A 6,844-nucleotide genomic window follows, 5' to 3' on the forward strand; every position below is an offset into this window, starting at 1 on the left:
GAGGGTTCCTTGGTCTATGAGAAGACCTAGCCATTACCCGATAATTCTGTCTGCACACATCTCAGAGGGCTCCTTGGTCTATGAGAAGGACCTAGCCATTACCCTTCATTCTCCTGTCCACACACATCTCAGAGGGTTCCTTGGTCTATGAGGAGACATAGCCATTACCCATGATTCTTCTATCTACATACATCTCAGAGGGTTCCTTGGTTCCTTTCTCCTATCTACAGACATCTCAAAGGGTTTCTTGATCTATGAGGAGACATAGCCATTACCCCATCATTCTCCTGTCTACACACAACTCAGATGGGTTCCTTGGTCTATGAGGAGATGCAGCCATTACCTCGTCATTATTGTGTCTATATACAGGACATCTCAGAGGGTTCCTTGGTCTAGGAGGAGACCCCTTGGTCTAGGAGGAGACCCCATCATTCTCCTCAACAGGTTTAGTGTATAGATACACAGATTGAGGAGATCCCTTCACCGGCGCACACCAATAGATAAAGGAATGTTACGTCCCTAGTGAGTGGACAACGTTCCTCTTCTCCGCCTCCGAATCGGGGATAGGGTCACTGTTCCCGGATTACCCCTTAGCTAAATTTCGGACACCTTTTTTCCTCTTTTCCTGTGTAGACAAATCTGCTTCCTCGGTATTAACCGTGGGTTTGCAGACCAGGATAAAAGGCACAAAGATATCCAATAGTGAAGTAAGTTCTTTTTAATAAGTAATCCAATATCATATAATATAAAACATGCAAACACAAATAACACACCAAAACAATAATGGGCCAAGTACTGGTGGGATGCAGGTGGATAATTACCCTCTAAGTAGAGAACTGAGTTTAGGCAGCTCTCATCGATCGCATAAGGTATCCAAGGACTCTAAGCAGGTACACCTCCGTTGAGATCCAGGGACACGGGTAAAGATATCCACGATGCTCACCAAACAGAAACTTTCTGGGCCCCTCCGACGCGTTTCCACCTCTACTGAGGTCTTTATCATTCTCCTGTTTACACACATCTCAGAGGGTTCCTTGCTTTGGTCCTTGCAGTATTTAAAACAGCCATTAAAAAAATGTTACCTCAGGAAACAAAATGGCCACTTCACAAAAGCGCTGCAGTGAGGCCCCTTGTTCACAGTGACTGATATTTTGCATCTTCCTAACAAGTTCCTAACAAGTTTGTGCTAAAATAATACACACAATGCAATATTAGCATTTCTGTCTGTCAAAAAGTGTATTAGTAGGTCGACGATAACTAGGTCAATGGTCATTAGGTCAATCACTATTGGTCGACAGTAAAAAGGTCTACATGCACTATGGTTGACATGGACTAAAGTTTGAGACAAGCAAAAGGTCGACATGACTTTTTAAGATTTTTAGTGCCTAGGTCAACAACAGTCGACATAGACCCTCAATTAGTGTACCAAGTACCCTCGTATGGTGCCTCCCTCGCCATACTTTACCATTACCAATTGTAGGCCACGTGGATAATAAATTATAACAAGTTATCCAAGTGAAAAAGGTTGGAAAAAACAGCCAACCCGCTTCTAACTGCCATGTTACGGCCTGTGTTTCAAAAATGTCAGCTAAGAGCTGATTGGTTGGTAACTTAGCTCTCTCCAATCTTTGATAAATATCCTCCTTACAGACACAGCAGGCTTCTTCCGAACACTTCAAGTCCAGAGATTATTTGGTGCAGACAAGGAAATGGGTAATTATGTCCTGACAATACAGTGTACAGCATACAAAAAGACCGACAAGCCTTGATGAACAGCACACGTGGCACACTTATCTCTCTCCTTATGTACACACCACTGGAGAGTGGTATAGTCAGATGATTATCGATTTTGGCCACACTTTATTTCATACAAACGGAGAAGAGGAGACGCCCAATCCACATGTGGTAGGGAATATGGATTGTACGCTCCACTGGGGCAGGGACTGATGTGAATGTTCAAATATTCTCTGTAAAGTGCAGTGGAATCTGTGTGTGCTATATAAGAAACTGCTAATAAATAAATTAATAATATAGGGATGTATGGTATTTTCTCCCCACTCAGGCAGGCAGGCATCTTCGGTGATGGGTATCCATATATAACAAGAATCCCTTTCAATACTGCGGTCATCTCTACTGTATGGACCAGTTTGAGGCGGAGAAGAGGAGACTAATATACCTTCATAGGGATGTATTATCTATTGATAGCGCTGATGAACGAAACACGATTTCATATGGTCTTGCATATGATCTTTTTCTTTCATGTGTTTATATGGTGTGGGGACACCATCCCTGTGTCTTCATCCACCAAGATGCATTCTAAGCACGATTTGAACACATTTATATTACTTTCATACTATAGAGTAGGCTACTATAGTTACACACAATGTGTCAATAAGCCAGTGCTATTACAGGGTGACCTGCTAAACTTACACACAATATGTCAGTAAGTCAGTGCTATACAGGGTAGGCTGCTATAGCTATACACAATATGTCAGTAAGACGTGCTATACAGGGTAGGCTGCTATAGATACATGTAATGCGTCAGTAAGCCAGTGCTATTACAGGGTAGGCTACTATAGTTACACACAATGTGTCAGTAAGCCAGTGCTATACAGAGTAGGCTACTATAGTTATACACAATGTGTCAGTAAGCCAGTGCTATACAGGGTAGGCTACTATAGTTACACACAATGCGTCAGTAAGCCAGTGCTATACAGGGTGAACTGCTATAGACACACACAATGTGTCAGTAAGCCAATGCTCTACAGGGTAGGGTACTATAGTTACACAAACAATGTGTCAGTAAGCCAGTGCTATACAAAGTAGGCTATTATAGTTACACACAATGTGTCAGTAAGCCAGTGCTATACAGGGTTGGCTACTATAGTTACACACAATGCGTCAGTAAGCCAGTGCTATACAGGGTGAACTGCTATAGTCACACACAATGTGTCAGTAAGCCAGTGCTCTACAGGGTAGGGTACTATAGTTACACACACAATGTGTCAGTAAGCCAGTGCATACAAAGTAGGCTATTATAGTTACACACAATGTGTCAGTAAGCCAGTGCTATACAGGGTAGGCTACTATAGTTACACACAATGCATCAGTAAGCCAGTGCTATACAGGGTGAACTGCTATAGATACATACAATGTGTCAGTAAGCCAGTGCTATACAGGGTAGGGTACTATAGTTACACACACAATGTGTCGGTAAGCCAGTGCTATACAGAGTAGGTTAATATAGCTACACACAATGCTTCTGTAAGCTAGTGTTATACAGGTTGGTCGTCTATATATATTTTTGGGGGCCTAGGGCAGGCATTCCCAACCACGGTCCTCAAGGCACGCCAACAGTGCAGGTTTTAGTGATATCCAGGCTTCAGTACAGATGATTTACTCAGAATCCCTCAGATACTAATTAAGTCACCTGTGCTCAAGTCTGGATATCTACAAAACCTGCACTGTTGGTGTGCCTTGAGGACCGTGGTTGGCCTGCTCGAGGGTGCAGTGATTAAAAAAGATTGGGAACCCCTGAAGTAGGCTGATATAGTTACACACAATGCTTCAGTAAGCTAGTACTATACAAAGTAGGATACTATAGTTACACATAATGCGTCAGTAAGCCAGTGCTATACAAGGTGAGCTGCTATAGATACACACTGTGTCAGTAAGCCAGGGCTATACAGGGTGAGCTGCTATAGATACACACACTGTGTCAGTAAGCCAGGGCTATACAGGGTGAGCTGCTATAGATACACACACTGGGCGGGATGTACTAAAGGGAAAATGCGGTAAAACCCCCGTTTTACCGCATTTTCCTATGTACCATTACCCGGCCGCACGGATTTCGCTGGGCAGGGTAGCTACATATAGAAGCCTATGGGCTTCTTTTCGCCACCCGCCGCAACCCCACCACCTCACCGACCCCCCCTTTCCCCCTCCCTTGGGCCTACCCTTCTTGCAGGTCCTCCTGGACCCCGGAAGGTAAGCCCTTCCTCCCCCTATCAACGCAGCCGGACGTCCTTCTAGCTGCAGGGGGGAGGAGGAGGCGTCGGGGACAGCCTGCTTAGCTGTCCCCAGCGTGTAGGCATCAGGAGGCGGCAGGCAGGGTCTCCGTCACTGCATCGCGATGCCAGCCGCATCAGGGACGTGCAGTCAGGGGAGGCAGGGGAGGCAGTGCCTCCCCTGTCATCAATGATTAATATAATAAAAAAAATACTTATGACACATAGTTTGTGTCATACATATATGCTTTATATAATTCTATTTATTATTACTACATTTTCTTTTTCATTTGGTTCAGGAGGCACCAAGAGCGGTGCCTCCTGCTGTCTTAAGTAAAGTAGCAGATACAGGGGGCAGGAGGTGGGCGGAGCCGAGCGCCGGGCTGCAAAAGCCCATTAAAAAAAGGTGCATAGGCGGCACCTATAGCAGTGCCTCGGTGACAGGGACGTGATTTCTGCCTATATGAAAGCACACCCCTGTCACTGAGGCAAATGTGATTGGGCACAGTGGTGCCACCTCAGTGTTACAGGGACGTGCTTTCATATAAGCAGAAAGCATGTTCCTGACTGTCACCAAGGCACAGGAGGGAACGGAGAGGCTACGCGGCACAAATACAAGTAGAGGAGGGGGTGAAGGGCGCAATCGCTACCTCACCTGGGGCTCGGCGTCTGGAGGATCGGGCAGGACGGCGGGGCTCCCGGGGAAGAGCTGCGGCTCACTGTGAAAGGGACCACAGCCGTGGACACTGCTAGAACAAATAATGTATTAGTACTAGTAATGTCCACGTCTGTTAGCCCTTTCATTGCTGCGGGCGGCAGGCTGTCGGGTGACTGTGCGCCAGGACATGAGGAGCCGCACACAACCTTCAGCGTCTGCAGCCAGGGACCTCCTTACAGTAACCTGCCTGCCTGACACCTTCAGTGCCGCTCCCGAGGCTCCAGACGCCGGCCCGCACCACTCCCAGCTGCGATGAGGGTGGCCGGCTTATTGAGTCCTAGTGCCCAGCTCTGCGCACCTTGCAGAGGTTGTGGATAGGCAGGGGAGGATGTAGGAGAGTCCGAGGCAGAGACACTGTCACTAGTAATTGATCCCTGTGCGTCCGGCATATATGGTGCGGCCGACACTGTTTGCTGAGGGGTGTCTGAGGCAATGACAACTGGTGATCCCTGCGTCCCCTAGGGAGATTCCTGCACTGGAATCACCTGGAAGAAGCCACTCTACCATCCTGGTGTTACACAGGTGACTTGCTATGCACCTTATGGAAGTCTCAGGTACCCATTTGCCACCTGCCTGATGATGGCGATATATGTTAATATTTCTTAGTATTTGTATAAGAGTGTGCTGAGAGCTCAGTGATGCAGTAGTTTTTGTGTGGGTCGGTTTTGAATTTAAATCCTGCGCTGTATATATCTGCCTCTATGTTTCTCTGTCGTCTGTGTCCCCTACCACCCCACTCGTCCATCTGTGTTCCCTACCCCCACCCATCCATCTGTGTTCCCTACCCCACCCATCCATCTGTGTCCCCTACCCCCCACCCATCCATGTCCCCTACCCCCCTCACCCATCCGTCTGTGTCCCTACTCACCTCACCCATCTGTGTCCCCTACCCCCCCCCACCCATTCATGTCCCCTACCCCAATCACCCATCCGTCTGTGTCCCTACTCACCTCACCCATCTGTGTCCCCTACCCATCCGTCTGTGTCGCTGACCAACCCACCCATCCGTCTGTGTTCCCCACCCCCCCCACCCATCCATCTGTGTCCCCCACCCCCCCACCCATCCGTCTTTGTCCCCCACCCCCCCACCCATCCGTCTGTGTCTCCCACCCCCCACCCATCCGTCTGTGTCCCCCACCAGCCCACACATCCGTCTGTGTCCCTCACCCATCCGTCTGTGACCCTACTCACCTCACCCATCTGTGTCCCCTACCCATCCGTCTGTGTCCCCCACCCCCCTCCCACCCATCCGTCTGTGTCCCCCACCCCCCTCCCACCCATCCGTCTGTGTCCCTCACCCCCCCACCCATCCGTCTGTGTCCCCCACCAGCCCACACATCCGTCTGTGTCCCTCACCCATCCGTCTGTGACCCTACTCACCTCACCCATCTGTGTCCCCTACCCATCCGTCTGTGTCCCCCACCCCCCTCCCACCCATCCGTCTGTGTCCCCCACCCCCCTCCCACCCATCCGTCTGTGTCCCTCACCCCCCCACCAATCCGTCTGTGTCCCTCACCCCCCACCCATCCGTCTGTGTCTCCCACCCTCCACCCATCCGTCTGTGTCCCCCACCAGCCCACACATCCGTCTGTGTCCCTCACCCCCCCACCCATCGGTCTGTGTCCCCCACCCCCTCACCCATCTGTCTGTGTCCCCCACCAGCCCACACATCCATCTGTGTCCTCCACCCCCCACCCACCCATCTGTGTCCCCCTCCCCCCACCCATCCGTCTGTGTCCCCCACCCATCCGTGTCCCTCACCCCCCCACCCAACCGTCTGTGTCCCCCTCCCCCCACCCATCCATCTGTGTCCCCCAGCCATTCGTCTGTGTCCCCCACCTCCCACATGTGTTCCTACTCTCCCCACCCATCTGTGTCCCTACCCCCACCTCCTCCCCACCTGTTTCCCCTACCCCCCCCCACCCATCCGTCTGTGTCATCTACCCCCCACCCATCCCTCTGTGTCCTCTACCCCCCCATCTGTCTGTCTCTCCTTCCCCACACCCATCCATCTGTGTCCCCTACCCCCAAACCATCTGTCTATGTCCCCCATATGATGCTCTGTCTGTTCATCTGACCAAATATGCCCACATATTATTGTTTGCTTGTGCCTCTATGC

The sequence above is a fragment of the Crinia signifera genome, chromosome 19, assembly GCF_055691185.1.
Source record: "Crinia signifera chromosome 19, ASM5569118v1, whole genome shotgun sequence".
Taxonomy (NCBI): Eukaryota; Metazoa; Chordata; class Amphibia; order Anura; family Myobatrachidae; genus Crinia; species Crinia signifera.